Source organism: Chelonia mydas, chromosome 27, assembly GCF_015237465.2.
Source record: "Chelonia mydas isolate rCheMyd1 chromosome 27, rCheMyd1.pri.v2, whole genome shotgun sequence".
NCBI classification, from domain to species: domain Eukaryota; kingdom Metazoa; phylum Chordata; order Testudines; family Cheloniidae; genus Chelonia; species Chelonia mydas.
In genome coordinates this window covers 4,852,012-4,870,643 of record NC_057860.1, presented here as the reverse complement: position 1 = coordinate 4,870,643, position 18,632 = coordinate 4,852,012, and the positions used below count along the sequence as shown (strand labels likewise).

The window sequence follows — 18,632 nt, the reverse complement described above, 5'->3', positions numbered from 1 at the left end:
AGTGCTTTTAGGTGTGAAAATGATTCATGAATGTTGCTCAGGATTTTGGGTCGAGGGAAAGAGGGGGGTTGTTTGGGGTATTTTTTACTATTTAGCCAACTCTAGTATTACCCCGTCTTGCTAAAAATCTATCACCAGGTGTCCTCGTTCTATCAGTGACTGATAGAAGATTCTGCTTCCTGCAGGACTATTTTACATTGCTGAAGGAGTGGGAGTTAAGCAGCATTAGTATGAAGCCTGAAATAAATTAGAAATGTGTCGAAAAGTCCCTTTAAAGGAAGAGAGACGGGGGGGGGGGGAGTGTCTGATGAGCTGAAGTTATTTTTTTAATAACAACACCTAGCTCTTATAGCACTTTTCATCAATGGATCTCAATGCACTTACAATGGAGGGGAACATCATTCTTCCCGTTTTTACAGATGGGGAAACTGAGCCACAGGAAGGCAACGTGACTTCCCTGAAGTCAAGTAGCAGAGATGGAAATGTCACCCAGAGTTCTTGAACCCCAAACCACTGGCCACTAGCCCTGGCCACTAGCCTAGACAGCCTAAGATCGAGAGGAAGGGTGGTTCTGTGCGACTTGGAAGTCCAATTCCTTTTTTTTGCGTGATCTTAGGAAAGTCACTTCATTTCTCCATGCTTCAACACCCCCTCTGTAAAACTTCTCCCTACTGCCCAGGGCTGTTCAGAGGTGCTGAGACACAACAGTGATAGGAACCTTATAAGTACTTAGATCACGTTAATTCTAACGCACCCATTACCAGGAAAGGGAAGACAACCCCGATGTTTGATAAGCCCTAGAGCTGGTCAGACTTTGCATGATGATTTTTTTCATGAATAACTTTCACCATTGTTCAGCTAGGAAGCTCTGAGTTCACACAGACATATAGTTGGTGACATGCAGCATCTTGCATCACTAACTTATGTGATGCATGCTGGGCGATACTCCTGTCATGATTATATTTTCCAACATCATGACTATTAATTAATATCCACACAGGACCATAAAGGTATGCGGCACTTCACAGACCCTCTTTCCCAGTAGAGAAACCAACCCTCTAATTTTTTTACACGAACTGGTTGACTTGACAAATAGCTAATGTTGAAAAAAAAATGCTTTATCAAGTGGTTACAGAATAAACTGGCTCATCACCCTGAAAGAATCTTTCATTGTCAGTGGCACGAGAGAACATTCATGGAACAAGCTCTGTTGGACGACAGCACAAATCATTCAATAAGCAGTATGACATATCTAAATACTGTAGAGGAAGGAGAGCATGGGGCTTGATAGGGTCTTAGCATGGGACTTGGGAAACTTCAGTTCAAGTACCACTTCCTTTATAGACTTCCTGTATGACCTTGCATGAGTCTCTTAATTTCTCCACATCTCAGATCCCACTATGCAGAACAGAGATAATAGCACCACCCTGCTTCACAGGGATGTTGTGAGGATTGATGCATTCAAAAATTGTCCAGTGCTTGTTTGCTATAGTACTGAGGGCCTGAATTAGATAGAGCCTAAAATACATTAGAGATTGCAAGGTGCTCAGATATTCTGATACATTCTGATACTCTGATACGTCATATACGCTGATACTCTGATTCGTCACATCCAGTTTTGGGGCCCCCACTTCAGAAAGGATGTGGACAAATTGGAGAGAGTCCAGCGGAGGGCAACAAAAATGGTTACAGGGCTGGGGAACATAACTTATGAGGAGAGGCTGAGGGAACTGGGCTTATTTGGTCTGCAGAAGAGAAGAGTGAGGGGGGGATTTGATGGCAGCCTTTAACTACCTGAAAGGGAGTTTCAAAGAGGATGGAGCTCGGCTGTTCTCAGTGGTGGCAGATGACAGAACAAGTAGTAATGGTCTCAAGTTGCAGTGGGGGAGGTCTAGGTTGGATATTAGGAAACACTATTTCACTAGGAGGGTGGTGAAGCCCTGGAATGGGTTACCTAGGGAGGTGGTGGAATCTCCATCCTTAGAGGTTTTTAAGGCCCGGCTTGACAAAGCCCTGGCTGGGATGATTTAGTTGGTGTTAGTCCTGCTTTGAGCAGGATGGTTGGACTAGATGACCTCCTGAGGTCTCTTCCAACCCTAATCTTCTATGATTCTATGATAAAGGGGTAAATAGAGAAAGTAAGTGTTTTGCGTGAACTAGTTTCCACGCCCGAAAATGACAGCTTTAAACTCGCTGATAACCAGAGTTCGCTGGGAAAGTACATGTTTTTCCCTTACACATTTTTTTGAGAAAAACAATCTTTTTTACATCTTTGTTTATTTATTTATTTCATGTTGAGGGTTTTATTGAAATATAAAACAACATTTTTAAGTTAAAATTGAGAAGCCCAAACAAACAGGTTAATTGTTTTGGGGGGGGAGGGTTGTTTTTTTAGGGAAGCTAAAAAAGGGTATCAAGGAAGGCATGTTTTAATGAAAAATCCCATTTTGTCAAATAGCCATTTTCTGTCCCAAAAAAGAGAAGGAAACATTTCCACCAGTTGTAACAGTCACCTCTCTGAAGCAGAACTTAGATGAGTGGTTCATAACCAGGAGTACATGTACCCCTGGGGGTACGCAGAGGTCTTCCAGGGGGTACATCTAGATATTTCCCTAGTTTTACAACAGGCTACACAAAAAGCACTCGTGAAGTCAGTACAAACTAAAATTTCAAAGAGACAATGACTTATTTATATTGCTCTGTATACTATACACTGAAATGTAAGTACAATATTTATATTCCAATCAATTTATTTTATAATTATATGGTAAAAATGAGAAAGTCAGCGATTTTTCAGTAACAGCGCGTTGTGACACTTTTGTCTTTTTATATCTGATTTTGTAAGCAAGTCATTTTTAAGTGAGGTGAAACTGGGTTACATAAGACAAAATCAGACTCCGAAAAGGGATCCTGTAGTCTGGAAAGGTTGAGAGCCGCCGACCTAGACAATGTACATTTTGGAGTAAGACTAAAATGTTGGGATGTTCATTCATACGTCTTTGGTGCAGAAAGCTCGTTTCTGAGGTGAAAAATGATAGAAGAATAGCCTGTTTTCTTGCACTTCTGCAGCTGTTGGAAGGCAGGAAGTTCATATTTATGTGCTACAAAAATGTCAAAACCAATAAAAAATGTTTATTATTAATTAATTATTATTATTAGTTCAATGCCAAGAATATGCTCCACGTTATGAGAAATGAAATGAATGCAGTATCTGAGTAGGATTGGTTACCACCTAACGGAATGAAAGAGAACAGACAAGACACACTAGGAAATCCCCGCATGAGAGCTCTCACAGAAGTGATTTTGTTTAACAGAAAGGTTTAACAGATTTATTCTGGAAGGACTGAGCTGGGAGGCGGGTGGCACTTGGGGTTGTCACCATATACAGCAATACTGGAACATGACCTGAAGATGATCCCACTTACCAGATAGCCCGTTAGCAATACAACTAGGTCTGCCACTCCACAGTCTAAACAGAAACAATGAGGAGTCTTTGTGGCACCTTAGAGACTAACGAATTTATTTGGGCATAAGCTTTTGTGGGCTAGAACCCACTTCATCAGATGCATGGAGTGGAAAATACAGGAGCAGGTATAAATACATGAAAAGATGTGAGTTGCCTTACCATGTGTGAGGTCAGTCTAACGAGACAATTCAATTGACAGCAGGGTACCAAGGGAGGAAAAATAACTTTTGAAGTGGTAATGAGAGTGGCCCATTTCAGACAGTTGACAAGAAGGTGTGAGTAACAGTAGGGGGAAATTAGTATTGGGGAAATTAGGTTTAGGTTTTGCAATGACCCAACCACTCCCAGTCTTTATTCAGGCCTAATATGATGGTGTCCAGTTTGCAAATTAAATCCAATTCTGCAATTTCATGTTGGAGTCTGTTTTTGAAGTTTTTTTGTTGAAGAATTGCCACTTTTAGGTCTGTTATTGAGTGACCAGGGAGATTGAAGTGTTCTCCAACTGGTTTTTGAATGTTATGATTACTGATGTCAGATTTGTGTCCATTTATTATTTTGCTTAGAGACTGTCCGGTTTGGCCAATGTACATGGCAGAGGGGCATTGCTGGCACATGATGGTATATATCACATTGGTAGATGTGCTGGTGAACGAGCCCCTGATGGTGTGGCTGATGTGGTTAGGTCCTATGATGGTGTCCCTTGAATAGATATGTGGACAGAGTTGGCAACATGGTTTGTTGCAGGGTTTGGTTCCTGCATCCAGCACATCATCAAGAATCTACAAGGATCATCAAGGATCTACAACCTATCCTGAAAGACGATCCCTCACTCTCACAGACCTTGGGGGACAGGCCAGTCCTCGCTTACAGACAGCCCCCCAACCTGAAGCAAATACTCACCAGCAACTATACACCACACAACAAAAACACTAACCCAGGAACCTATCCGTGCAACAAAGCCCATTGCCAACTCTGTCCACATATCTATTCAAGGGACACCATCATAGGACCTAACCACATCAGCCACACCAGCAGGGGCTCATTCACCCGCACATCTACCAATGTGATATATGCCATCATGTGCCAGCAATGCCCCTCTGCCATGTACATTGGCCAAACTGGACAGTCTCTACGCAAAAGAATAAATGGACACAAATCTGACATCAGGAATTATAACATTCAAAAACCAGTAGGAGAACACTTCAATCTCCCTGGTCACTCCATAACAGACCTAAAAGTGGCAATTCTTCAACAAAAAAACTTCAAAAACAGACTCCAACATGAAACTGCAGAACTGGATTTAATTTGAAAACTAGACACCATCAGATTAGGCCTGAATAAAGACTGGGGGTGGTTAGGTCATTATAAAACTTAAACCTAATTTCCCCAATACTAATTTCCCCCTACTGTTATTCACACCTTCTTGTCAGCTGTCTGAAATAGGCCACTCTCATTACTACTTCAAAAGTTATTTTCCCTCCCTTGGTATCCTGCTGTCAATTGAATTGTCTCGTTAGACTGACCTCACACTTGGTAAGGCAACTCACATCTTTTCATGTATTTATACCTGCTCCTGTATTTTCCACTCCATTCATCTGATTAAGTGGGTCCTAGCCCATGAAAGCTTATTCCCAAATAAATTTGTTAGACTCTAAGGTGCCACAAAGTCGCCTCATTGTTTTTCCTGATACAGACTAACACGGCTACCACTCTGAAGTCTAAACAGGGTTCATGAAGATAGGAAATTAATTCCCCACCTTTTAGTGGCAGCTAGAATTTGAGTAGCAGAGTAGCAGGGCAATGGAAAAGGAAAATAAAACACTCCCACTCCATATAGGTGGGATAAAAAGATCAGTGAAACTAACCCATCAGCAGAGGATATTTCAAGGAAATGAGTGCTTATATAATTAGTTGGCATCCATTGACTTAATTCTCTAACAGAAAACCATTTGTTGGCTTTGAATCCTGGACGTTTACATCCCTGTTTCGGAGGCTGAAGCTTGCAAAGCAGACCTAGTAAATGAAAGATTTCAGGAACGTGCGTTAGATCTAAAGATAAGCAAACAGATGCATGAATGACACCAGTAGATTGGAGACTAACTAGAAGCAACGAAAGCCTGGCATGCAAACCAGCACAAACCGATGTAAATCAGCATAGCAAGATGAGTATTCATTTGCGTGAGCTTTATAGTTAGTTGTAACTCGGAGATTGCATTGCCCTTGTGGTATTCCAGTGGTTCAGATGCATTGTGAAAAGGGACTCGGTGGGCTCAGGATGAAATGTAATGCTTGCAACAACAACAAAATAATAACAAGGTTCAGCAAACATTTTTCAAACCTCATATATGGTGAGATTGAATTCTGAGTGAAAGTCAGGGACAGCTGTGATCTATCCAAACCGTTCACACATCGCCACACACCAGCTGCCCTGTCTCTTTGTGATGCCAGACCATTCCTTTGGCAATAACAGCTTCACATTAACAGGCTACCATGTGTAGATATGATTTGATATTTTATGTACATGCTGGGAATTTCTCAGTGAACTTCAGGTAGCCTGAGCTGTTAAAAGAGAAGCTATTTTGAAACGTGACATTGAGATGAGAAATAGAGCTGACTGTTTCAGGATGTGTATGATAACTCATTGAGCATTTGTAAATATCCTTGTCACAGAGCGCGTCACTTGCCGCCGGACTGGCGCCTCCTCCTGAGCGTTCTGGGGATTAGCTTGAGGCCGATGCCCCCGGTCCGTGGTTTGCACACTGTCACTCCTTTCCCGTAGTCCACCTGCAGTCCCTCTGCAGTGTCAGGAACCGCAACGTCCTCTTTGTGGCTCAGCCCTCTGGCCGTGTCACTATCCACGTTCCCCTCTTTGGGAGGAGGTTTAGCTCCTCAATTGTCCTGCCACTTCCCCAGTGGGAAGTGGGGGGGATCCAGGCCCACCCACTACTCCATATCCCAGCCCAGGGGCCCTCTGAACCGCAGTCACTAGCTGCATTCCTTTGTCTCTACTATCGCTGCATTTCCCTGGGCCACTTCCTCACAGCTACAGCACCCTCCTCAGTCTCAGCAGCCCATCCCAAACTCCTTCTCTTTCCCCCGGGTTCCCACCTGCACTGCTCTGTCCAAGATGCTACAGGATTGCAGCCTACTCCAGACACAGTTCTCCCTCCCCAAGCTCCAGACAGCTACTGACGCTGCTCTGGCCTGAGGTTCTTTTTATACAGGCCAGATGGGCCCTGATTGGCCGCTCCTCACAGCCCCTCTCCTATTGGCTGCTTTTCATGCAGCCTCCCTAGGGTTCTATTCACCCCTTACTGGCCAGCGTGGGGGCAGACAGCCTATGACAATCCTGCTGTTACACAGTAATATACAGGAAGTGAGAGATTCACTCCATTCAGCTGCTGGGACTGATAGACAGAGAGTTATTCGGAAATAGCCCAGGTTGTCTGGGAACAATGGATGGCAGTGGAGTCATGAACACACTTTCTTAGGCTTTCATTGGAGTCATGAACACATTTTCTTAGGCAGAGCATTTTTATTCCACTTTCACCACAAACTAGAAGATTACAGTGGTTTTCTTTGATGTGCCATGGGCAACGAGCAATGAGCAACCAAGATAGCAAGGGATTCTTTATAGTTTCGATTCCCATCACTTAAGAGTAAGGCAATGTTTATGTCATGGAAGTCATGAAATTCTCTGCTTCAGCCCCAGGGGCTGCGGGACTCTGGAGCTGGCAGCCAGCAGGACCCTGGCAGGGTTCCAGCAACAGGCCACAGAGGGCCCCTTGCAAGTTTCCAGCCACAGGTGACAGGCTCCTGAGGGGGCCCTCATTTCGGTTCCAGCGATGGGTGACAGTCTTGCATGTGGGGTAGGGGGACGCCTCAGTGAGTGGCTGGGGGTGTCCCTTTTTCTCTTTGGGAAATATGGTCACCCTGCAGCTCCCAGCCGCCAGGGGTGGAGGGGGGGCCCACTGCAGCTTCCAGCTGCCAAAGGTATTGGGGGAACCCCACAGCTCCCAGCCACCATGGTGGCTGGGGAAACCAAGGAGCCACAGAAGCAAAAGTCACAGACAGGTCACGGCTTCTGTGAATTTTTGTTTATTGCCTGTGACAGGTCCATGACTTTTACTAAAAATAACCATTATAAAATCTTAACCTTCCTGAAGAGAATTCCAAAAGTCAGGAGAGCAGTAAACATTCGGGAAAAGAGGCACTATACTGCGCTTCCTGAAAGGAAGGTTCAACATTTTAGTTATTAAACAATCCGTGTTCAAGCTTAACTCATTCTTCACTGGAAGAATGGGATGCAGTTGCATAGCATATGAATACACATGGGCTTGATTGTCATCAAGATTCCTCTCCTGGGAACAAGAATTGCTGCCTTTGTAAGGATCTTCATTTCAGCCATTTTAACGTCCCCTGGAAAGTGATGATAAAGTCTGGAACTTCACTACAAATCACAATGTTTGTCGTTAACATAGGGTGATATTTTCAAAAATGTCAAAGTAACCAAAGTCTCATTGACTCTCAGACCACAAAGGGCTTGTCTACACGGTGAGTTACTGCGCAGCCAGTCAGGGGGTGAATCTACAGCACACCAGCTTGCTGCACAATCTCATCCCATGTGGACGCTGCTACAAGGCAGGAAAAGTCGTGGGGGGCGGTTTGGTTTACTATGCTCCCAACCGTGCTGTAGCAGTGTCCACCCAGGAGATTACTACGTAGCCAGCTGGTTTGCCGTAGAGCCACACCCTAGTTCTCTGCACGGGAAGTCACCGACTAGACAAGCCCTAGGTGCCTATATCGCTTCTGAAAATGCGACTTTGTCCTAGGTCACTTAGGGCCAAATTTTTGAAGGTATTTCGGCACCCAACACCCAGGGGAGCTGGATGCTTAAATATCTGTAAGAATCTGCCCCTCAGATGCTTTATGAAAATTGCACCCAGGAGTTAGTTGCTCTTGATGTTTGATCAGCAGCAGCATTGAAACAAGATTAAAAAAAAGTTGGGCCTGATTCTCTGTTACGCTGAGGCCTCTTTGTGCCACCCCGGCAGTGTAAAGGGGCCTTCGAGTGAGTGTAAGTAAGCCCCATTCCCATTGCCAGAATGGTGAAAAGTGGTGGCCTGAGTGTAAATGAGACTAAGGCCCTATGAGTTTATACAGCACCTAGGACACTGGAGCCCTGATCTCATTTGGGTCGTCAAGGGGCTACTATAATAAATGTAAGAATATAAGAATGGCCATAGTGGGTCAGACGAAAGGTCCATCTAGCCCAGTATCCTGTCTTCCAACAGCATCCTGTCAGGTGCTTCAGAGGGAATGAACAGAACAGGTAATCATCAAGTGATCCATCCCATTGCCCATTCCCAGCTTCTGGCAAACAGAGGCTAGGGACACCATCCCTGCCCTTTGTGGCTAACAGCCATTGATGGACCTATCCTCCATGAACTTATCTAGTTCTTTTTTGAACCCTGTTATGGTCTTGGCCTTCACAACATCCTCTGGCAAGTAGTTCCACAGGTTGACTATGTGTTGTGTGAAGAAAGACTTCCTTTTGTTTGTTTTAAACCTGCTGCCTATTAAATAAAATGATAAAATAAACCGTGAATGGATAATATTATTAGCACTATTGTAACCTGATGCCACCAGAAGGGGGGGGGGGCGGTTGTTGGCACCAGGGATTGAATCCTGGACCAGCTTGAGTCTCTACTGTTTGAGCAAAAATAGCCGTAGCTGCGGTAGGCTCATTAGTCTCTCTATGTGGCCCTACCACCACCAGAGGGATACAGAGCACCACACTGCAATGGTGGGCTACATTATTGTTAAAGGCTATTAGTGAATTGTTATTATTGTTAATAATAATTGGAGGAGCGGTATAAAATTAACAACCATTTTAGAGGGTTTCTAAATAGTCTCCTGCAGACCAAGACATCTCAAACACAACAGGATCCTGGATTTTCATGTGAACCCGACAGTGAAGGTAATTATTGTTAGAAACAACAAGTGAAACGTCACAATATAATTTCCTCGTCTCAAGCTGGAAGAAGTGCTGAGAGAAACCAGCAGTCCAAATGGCTTAGTTAGATTTTAAAAATTCATCCCCCTTTTCTTACCTTCGTTCGTTCGTAGGGAATTTTTTAAAATCTTTCTAGCACGAGACAAGAGCTGGATTGTATGTACATGGATCTGCGTGTCCCTCACTCACATACCTGTGTGAACAGAACATGCTTCTTTCAGCACAGCAGCTTGCTTCCAGTTAGGAAAGTACAGAAGGGCTTGGTATTGTTAAAGAATCCTGAGAATTGGGAAGAAAACCAGGCCCCATTAAAGTCAACGGCAAAACTCCTGTTGCCCAGGATTTCGCCCTTGATGTCTCTTTCACAAACCCCTTTAGAAGCCCTTCTTTATACGGATCATGGGCTTGCTTTATTACTCTTCACTATGATAAATGTTTGCAACAAAACAGGATCTTTGCCTCCTAGGTCTTTAATAGCTTCTTCTGCACCGGAATAGTCTTCCGCAGTTGTTTGCTGTGGACGTGATTGGCAAGGCACAGAGGATAATTAAGCCCATTTAATAACAGAGCTAAGCCAGGCAATTACACACAGTTACAATTAGACGGTGGGGCAGAGACCCTGGGTGAAATCCTGGCCCCACTGAAGTATGTGGGAGTTTTGGCATTGACTTCAGTGGGGCCAGAATTTTACACTGTGCCTTCCTATGTGTTTGTACAGTCCCAGCACAACCAAGACCTGATCCTGGTTGTGGGGGGTGGCTACAAGAACACAGGTTCATAAGAATAATAGCAGTGTTAGGTGAAATTCAGCTCAAGGTCTGTGTAGCCCTTATGTCTGACCTAACCTCTAGTTCACCCAATATGAACATAGTAACTTTGTGTATTTAGGTTGAAATGGTGCCTTTGTTCTCTCTGTACTTGCCCTTTAAATTGCTAAGAACTCCACAGTCACCATTTTGTTCTCAGGGTTGCTATAGCTTGTTACAAGCAACACACACACCGTGCTCTTTCCTGGAGACGTTACTCTTTTTGCATGTTTTTTTTTTCTTTAATCTAAAATAAAGGCATTTTTTTTGTCTGAAAGGTGCTGGGTTAAAAATAAGCCTTTCCAAAAAACACTGACATTTCAGGACCCCCTTAAACAGGAAAAAGAACCACGTGCTAGTGCATGATTCGCTGTCACCATTAGGAACGGTTGCATAGCAACACAGGTTTTGCCTAGCTACGTTGACAGACAAAAAGACACTCTAACGGTGTTAAGAAACCAAGCTGTAGAGAGACCCAGTTATAATGTATATCTCTCTATCCACATACAAACAGCATTATAGCACAAACACTTATAGTCTCAGACACTTAAGTGGCAGTCACAATAACAGGAACCGAATTGGGAACCTCTGGACCTGAATAAAGGAATTACTATAGCTTGAGCTTCAGAGCCAAGTCTCCTGAGCTGGGGCTGTAACAGACTCATACCGTCTCTGGCTCAGAGACAGTGGGAGGAAATGTGACACACATTCATTTGTACCTGCACTGTCCTTTTCCCTCCATTGCTAGGCCTTTACCCCTAGCCAGAGCAGGCATCTCCTGAAACCAGCAATTTTGCCACATCTGGTTTCCCCATTGAGTATTCAGCAACGCTGTTCATACCCGATACAGAGTCCTCTCCATCTGATCTGATGGAGGAAACATCTTTCCATTGCAATAGATGGAGACTGGATTTGCTCCAACAATGTCGTGCTCCTGTGAGTGGAGGAGAGCAAATCCCCAAGCTATCCATCTGCTTGAATGCAACGAGCAATGAAAAAGCCCCATGGTAATCGCCTGCTACTGTTGCTATCAGCCTGGTGATTAGAGTTTTGTGTGGTTCCTTTTGCACAGCAGGCTATTCCAGAAATGCATAAACCTTCTGCTTCATGAATTATTCTTGGCTTGCTGATAGCTAGAAACTAGGATGGAGTGGATGATGGTATGGCCTCCAGCACGCTGTTTACCAGATCGTTCTTCCAAGGCTGTTAATGGATCTGGAAACTTTACCTGCAAATCTGTCCCAGAAATCTGGATCAAGTCATGGAGCTTGCAGACACAGGGCACAGAAAGAGAGGAATTTGCACCAAGGTTAGTGGTGCAGCCAGCTGTGTTGTCTGTGCCTTAAACTGCAGCTTGAAGCAAGGGCCAGTGCAATAGAGATCAGAAATATAGCAGCAGCAAGCTTCATTTTGCATCACTGATGCTGGCTTCTTAGGTGATCATTACGCAATGAAAGACTAGCAGATGAGCGCTGAACAAGATTGCAGTGCGTAGAGGGAAGGGAAGCATCTGCTTTTTCGAATGTTTTCATTTACTGCTGGTGCTGGCAGCACCATTTCTAGCAAAGAAGGAAGGTCAAAAAATTTTCCATCAAAACTTTTATTATGGAAATTTAAGCTTTCAACTAAACAAAAAGACTCACAGAAAGTGCCTTGATTTCTATTTATTTTCTCTTGGAAAACTCAAAATGTGGTGCCAAAAACCTAGAATTTTCTGGGATTTTTTGGCAGTTTTCATCTGAAATTTTTCATTTTTTCCTTCCTCCCCCTCCCAGTTTTGGGTTTTTTTGATGAAATTTTCTGCAGAGGAGAAAAAAATACATTTTGCAATTTGGTCCAAAAGGGAATAATGGATGCAATGAATTTAGCACTTAATACTGGTTGTAAATTTTCCACAATGAGCCTTTTTATGAATGTGTCTCTTATTTCCAATTCTTCAGGTACCTCCTGCAAATATATTTCTATCCATGGAATTTGCCTGGGGCAGGAAAAATCACGGGGGGGACAGACTGATACAGTCTAAACCTTTAGTTTTGACATTTTCTAAATGAAACATTTTAATTTTTCAATTTGAAATTAATTTCCATTTTAAAAAAAGTTAAAATATCTCAAAATCAAAATGAATTTTTTCTCAACTTTTTAATTCAAACTTTTTGAAAAAAATTCCCATCAGGTCAGCCCAAAGTGAATTATTTTCATTTTTCAGAATTGCCAGAAAAGTGAAACATTGATTATTCGCACACCCCTGCTTGTGAGGTCTGACTGCTCACCTCAGTCTCATGGTGTTGTTTCTGTTCACTAGAAGGAAATAAAAAACTGTTTGAAAAGGGAGGGGGTGGGGAAGTACAGAAATGCAATTTTCCCCCTTCTTTGTTGCTGTTATTGAAATTTCGATTAACATTCTTTAAATTAAAAATGGTAGGGTCTCTATTCAAGGCATTTCCAAGGTTCGTGGTGGATTCTCCATCACTGACCATTTTTAAATCAAGATTCAATTATTTTTCTAAACAATCTACCCTAGGAATTATTTTGGGGAAATTTTACACCCTGTGTATACAGATGGTCTGATCAGATCAGTTGTTTCCAACGTTGGGTCCATGGACCCCTGGGGGTTCTCTGGATGTTATGAGGTGGGGTCCATCCCTTGACCCGGAGCCAGAACGCACCGGAATGGTGTTCTGGCGCTTTTGCTGCATGGAGGATGCCATTTTGTTCTACAAATGGCCTTCTCCCACATAGCAGGACCTCTGTGTGAGAGGTCCTACAGGCAGAGTCGATCCCAGGCTGGCAGGGGTGTCCTGGTAGTACCAGAAATAAAAGGAGTCTGGGGCACTTGATAAGATGACAAAGGGTCCTTGGGGGGAAAGTTTGGGAACCATCTGACTAGATGACACGATGGTCCCTTCTGTGAATTTCAAGGGGCTTGTGTGACCCTTTGCATAAAAACATCAAAACAAGTGGCTATGGGGAATGTTCCTCTTCATGGGTAGCAATTAAACCGAAACATCGCCCCGATGAAGGTGCATGCCTAGTGGATGAAAAGAGCTTTTATTTGAACAACTATTTTATGCAGTGTTCTCTGTTTCTAGTCACTGCAGACCTGGGCAAACTAGACACAACCAGCAAGTTAGCTGGCAGCTTTATCCATTTCCCCTGCATGGAAGTCACTGCTGCCTGATATCTCAGAAGAAGGAACATTAAAAACCTGCAATGCGCCTGGCATGTGTTGTGTCCTACGCTGCTGCTTCAGGAAACTGGTCTTTTGCTCTTTGTTGGTTGCAAGGAAAGAGAGAAAGGGTCAGAGAGATTCGGTCCTGGCCTTTGTATTCCAGCAGCAGTGTCTGCTGTTAATGACTGGGATGAAAATGGAAATATCCCTAAAAGAGGCCAAGAGGAATGGGATGCCTACAAGAGAACATCCCCTCCATGACTCCTATGTTGCTGCCTCAGGCCCTGAAGAGAAGAATAAACCCGGGCAGAACATGGTAGCATCCTACTGTGTTCTTTGCCTATCATATAAATGTCAATTTTCTCCTCCCAGCTGTGAAATCTTGGTTCTGCCCGACTCTCCCTTCTTTTCCCCACAAGAGCTGTTCCTCCCCAACTCTCTTTCCCCACATGTCCCCACTTCCAAGTCCCCTTGTGTGACAGGCCATAACAGCAGCTTAGCAATGGATTTGCAGAAAAGACAAAACTAACAAACCCACATTAGCAGACCTTAGTCCACCTGGCACCAGGAGCCACTGTGTACGGAGTCCAAAAGAGGCTGAATCGATAGCACTGATTCAATTACTTCTGGCCTTTGATTAACTTTCAAAAGCAGCTTACACCTGCAGTATTTTTGTTTCACACTTTCCAGCTTGCTGAGGTGTCCTTGAGGCTTGGCCTGCGAGCCTGGCATCTGGGAGAACCAGCATTCAGTTCCTGCTCTTCTACAAGTTCCTCTGTGACCCAGCAAAATAACCCTGCAAGGTACCAAATATCGGTTAATCATGCAGGCCAAACGGGAACAGTATATGTTTACGTAGGCCTTGAGGTATGGTATGGTTTGTTTTTTTTCTTTGTAAGTCTCAAAATCAGTGGGGTTCCTCATCTGAGTAAGTTCTTGATAGTTCAAGCAAGTGGTTCAAATTCTGGACCAAAGTATGTAATTCAATTGGTGCTTTGGAAGGGCTGTAGCCGTAGGACCAGTTATGCTTTCCTGATTGGTCACAGTATGATTACTCTGGTGTCACTCCAAGCAGCATCCAGCCCAATCAATCACCTCACTCTATCACTTCGAACGCATTGATTCTTTTCCATGTGCTTCTCCTCTGACGTTGATGAACACCTGTCATCCCCAGGAGGCCCACTTGGCAATGACACAGTGCAACGAAACTGCCTCTAGACGGGGCATGCCACTGTTCTCACTGACGGTACGTCCACACTACAGCAGGTGACCCGGCTGCACCTACAGTGGGGGGTACATCAACCTAAATATGTCACACAAGGTGTGAAATTGTTCACAGCCGTGAGCAATGTAACTAAGTTGATTCAATGTTTAGGCATAGACCAGGCCTCATACCAGGGACATCAAAGGAACTCCCCTGGTGTACAATTCCGGTGAAAAGAAGTATCTGGGCCAGCAAAATGCATTTGCCCTTTAAATGTTCTGCGTGAGGCAGGTTGGACTGACGGCGAATCTGACAGCCACGTGGCAGCTTTCCCTTTGTTCTCAGCTGTCATTTTGAAGTAACATTGAAAGATGATTAGAGCAGAGGCCCTTGTAAAGCCTGTCCTGCAGCATTTACTGACTGCAAAGTCTTGCTGGATAGATCACCGTGTTATTGAGTCCGTCAGCTCCTGGGGGCAGGGTCTGTGTGCTCCGTACTGCCCAGCGAGCTGCCAGTCGTTAGCAAATACAAACTAGTAACAGCTGAAGAACATAAACTGGGATTCACCTGACAAAGACTATGCTGCTAGGAAGTAGTCTGAGGGCCCGATTCTCCTCTTGTGTAGACCAGTGTAACCCTGTGGACTTCAGGGGACTAAACTATCCCAGCCAAAGCTTGCACAGTGCAAATGTGGCCAATGCCCAACTCCAGAAGCCAACCGCTCACCCACTCCTCCCCTGGAAAACCCTTGGAGGACAGAGAGATGTCACAACATGAGCGGGAGACAATCAAGTCCAGGCCCCGGTAAGGGAAGTGGCCTCCATTGGGTCACAGCCTGCAGAGAAGAGACCTGAAGGGAGATGCAGCAAGTAGGTCTTTGCTTCAGTCCCACAAGCATCTTCAGGATCTCATTCAGGGGAACAGAACTGTCTCGTACTTCTGGCAGCATCCATGAATTGAGCCTGTTCATCTGAAATCTGAGCCAGAAACCACAGACACCATGGGACAGGTTCTCCAGAGCCATGGGACTACTTTGCACTGTAGAAGCCAGAGCAGAGAGGTTCATCCTGGAGACTGCGCCTGCCATGGGGCTCTTACACCTCTGTAACCCATGGGCAGAGGAGAAGGGGGGCTTTGCAGGCAGTGACTTTATCTCAGGAGAAGGGACCTAGCCCCACACAGAGACAGCAGCAGGACTCGGTGAGCAAGGAGATGAGCTTTAAGCTACTCGTGCAAATACACACCTCTCCGTGCGGACCAGTGGCATCCCTAGTTCCAGCCCAATGCTCTATGAATTCTAGTCCTTAATTAGCAAACTTTGCAGAATGTTTAATGGCGTAACTAGACATTATGTTTATATTTGTTAATTGAAAATACTTTTTTCCTGGAGGCTCATTAGAGTGAAAGTCATTAAATCACAATTAGGATTTCTTTGATTTTCCAGCCCGTTATGAATATCACACCCCGTTCCTGGAACAGCACGAGGCACAGCACACGTTGGAAATATGCATTTAGATCTCGGGTCAGAACCCAGGATGGGCCATCCTGGATCGGACAGTTGGTCCAGCAAATCCAGTATCATGCCTCCAGCAGTAGCCAACACCTGATGCTCCAAGGAAAGGTAAATGCTCCAGAATAAACCTGTTGCATCTCTCTCTCTCTAACACACTGATCACCATGGAAAACATTGCAGGAAGCTTTCCTGCCTGACCCCTGGGGTTTATACCGAGAAGCATGAATCTTAGCTAGGGTGCAGAGCTGCATAACAGAATTAGTCGTAAGATTTCCCTCCATCAGCCCAGCCTCCTTTTGTGACCCAGTGATGCCCGTAGCAAAGGGCCGTTCCGCCCTTGATTCCACATGGCAGCCACAGAGCATTTCTTTCCATTTGCTCTTAGTGTGATAAAGGTTTGACGCTTGGGCTGGGTCTTTATTTTCCAGACTCAGTCACATGGCATGGCCCAAGGCTACCCAAATTTCACACGGCAGCATTCAGCACCCGCAAACTCCAGTGACTGCTGTCAGTGCTAAATATATGAAGCAGGGGTGCTCATCCCAGATACAGCAGCTGATCTAAGAAGAGGGGAAAGATGGTCCAGTGGTCACAATGCTAATTTGGGGCTCAGGAAATCAGAGGTGCTGGAACAATTTGTATAGTGGAGGTGCTGAGAGCCATTGAACCAAGCTGTAAATCCTGTATATAATGGAAACCACTTCAAGCCAGAAGGTGCGGGAGCACCCTGAGCACCCCTACTTCCAGCACCTATGCAGGAGATTATCATAGAATCATACAAGATTAGGGTTGGAAGAGACCTCAGGAGGTCACCTAGTCCCTGGCCTGCCACTGCCTCCCTCTGTGACCTTGGGGAAGTCACTTAGTCTCTCTGTGCCTCAGTTCCCCACTCTGTAAAATGGTGATAACAGCCCTTGCCTACCCCACAGGGATGCTGGGAGGCTGAATACATTACAAAACTGTGCATGCTTCTATAACAAGGGCCATATTAGTATAAAGGGAAATGCACTTGCCCTTAATTTCACAGAATGGATGCCTTGTTCTTATGTACAGGACAATGTAAAAAAAGGTGGGACTGATTGATTTCCACTGCATTAGCACAGGGGTTACGGTGGGAACCAGAGTATTGCGTGCTGTGCTTGGTCAGAGTTCAAGCATTAACGAGAGAGACCCAAGACCGTGCAAGATGCAGTCGGTGTTCCTTCCCCCTTACTGACTGTGCTCTCTCATCAGGCACTTCTTGAAAGTAGCGGTCTCTACATTCCTAGACATTACCCTGTGAGGTACACTTACTGTGACCCCCACGCACCCACCCCCAGGATTAGGTGTACTGAACCCTGCCTCATTTCAAGGGCTGGATGAGATGACCTTTCGCAGTCCCTTCCTGCCCTACGTTTCTATTTCTGCATTGGGAAGCGCTCAGTCATACCTCTGCTGGGGGTGGCCCTGGTGAAAGCTATGAAAAAAGGTAACATTAACTTCCCAGTCCCTTCTTGATGCTCTGCTATGAGTCACATTTTTAAGAGCGCTCCGGCTGAGCTTGCTGAGGGCCCAACACCTACAACGGGGGCCAGGTTATCCCAAGATTTCAACACCCAATGTGCTGTGCTTATCTGGAAATCTTCAAAACCGAGGTCAGTAGAGCAGAACTGAGAATCTGCTAATACTCTCCCCTGGCTCTGTCTGTAGACCACAGAGGTCCTTGGCCGCTGTCACAATGTGCCCCGTCTCTTTCTGTCAAGGGCATTTTTTTTCTATTGAAGGTAATGGAGGTAATTAAAACTGTCTTGCATGGGGGCTAATTGAAGCTAGTGTAGCAATAAAGTAACCGTGATGTTCTAGAGACGATTAGCACATCCTTGTGGAATAGCTGCTCTAACGTGGCTTGTTTCTTCCTAGCAACGATGCTCACGAAATCACCAGGAGCAAGTAACCAACGCAGCTGGAAAAATACCCTTGCAGCATGCAAACCCCTCCTAAAACTTCCATACATAGAATCATAGAAGATTAGGGTTGGAAGAGACCTCAGGAGTGGGGGAGGGATAGCTCAGTGGTTTGAGCATTATCCTGCTAAACCCAGGGTTGTGAGTTCAATCCTTGAAGGGGCCATTTAGGGATCTGGGGCAAAAATTGGGGATTGGTCCTGCTTTGAGCAGGGGGTTGGACTAGATGGCATGAGGTCCCTTCCAACCCTGATATTCTATGATCTACTCCAACCCCCTGCTCAAAGCAGGCCCAACACCAACTAAATCATCCCAGCCAAGGCTTTGTCAAGCAGGGCCTTAAAAACCTCAAAGGATGGAGATAATTTAGTTGGGGTGGGTCCTGCTTTGAGCAGGGCGTTGGACTAGATGACCTCCTGAGGTCTCTTCCAACCCTAATCTTCTATGATTCAATGAAAGGAAGTTTTACAAGGGGTTTCCATGCAGCAAGGGTATTTTTCCCGTTGTGTTTGGTT

General features: G+C 44.9%; 1 protein-coding gene and 1 long non-coding RNA gene across 3 annotated transcripts in view; both read left to right on the top strand.

Moving 5' to 3' along the window:
- Nucleotides 1-18,632, top strand: part of ASIC2 (acid sensing ion channel subunit 2) — a 1,285,436-nt gene that overhangs the window by 353,273 nt on the left and 913,531 nt on the right. The gene's annotated exons all lie outside the window — the stretch shown is intronic.
- Nucleotides 1-18,632, top strand: part of LOC122463916 — a 398,329-nt gene that overhangs the window by 351,420 nt on the left and 28,277 nt on the right. The window contains exon 2 of the long non-coding RNA XR_006287670.1: nt 16,106-16,282. This is a non-coding gene — a long non-coding RNA (uncharacterized LOC122463916). The remainder of the gene's footprint in view (nt 1-16,105; nt 16,283-18,632) is intronic.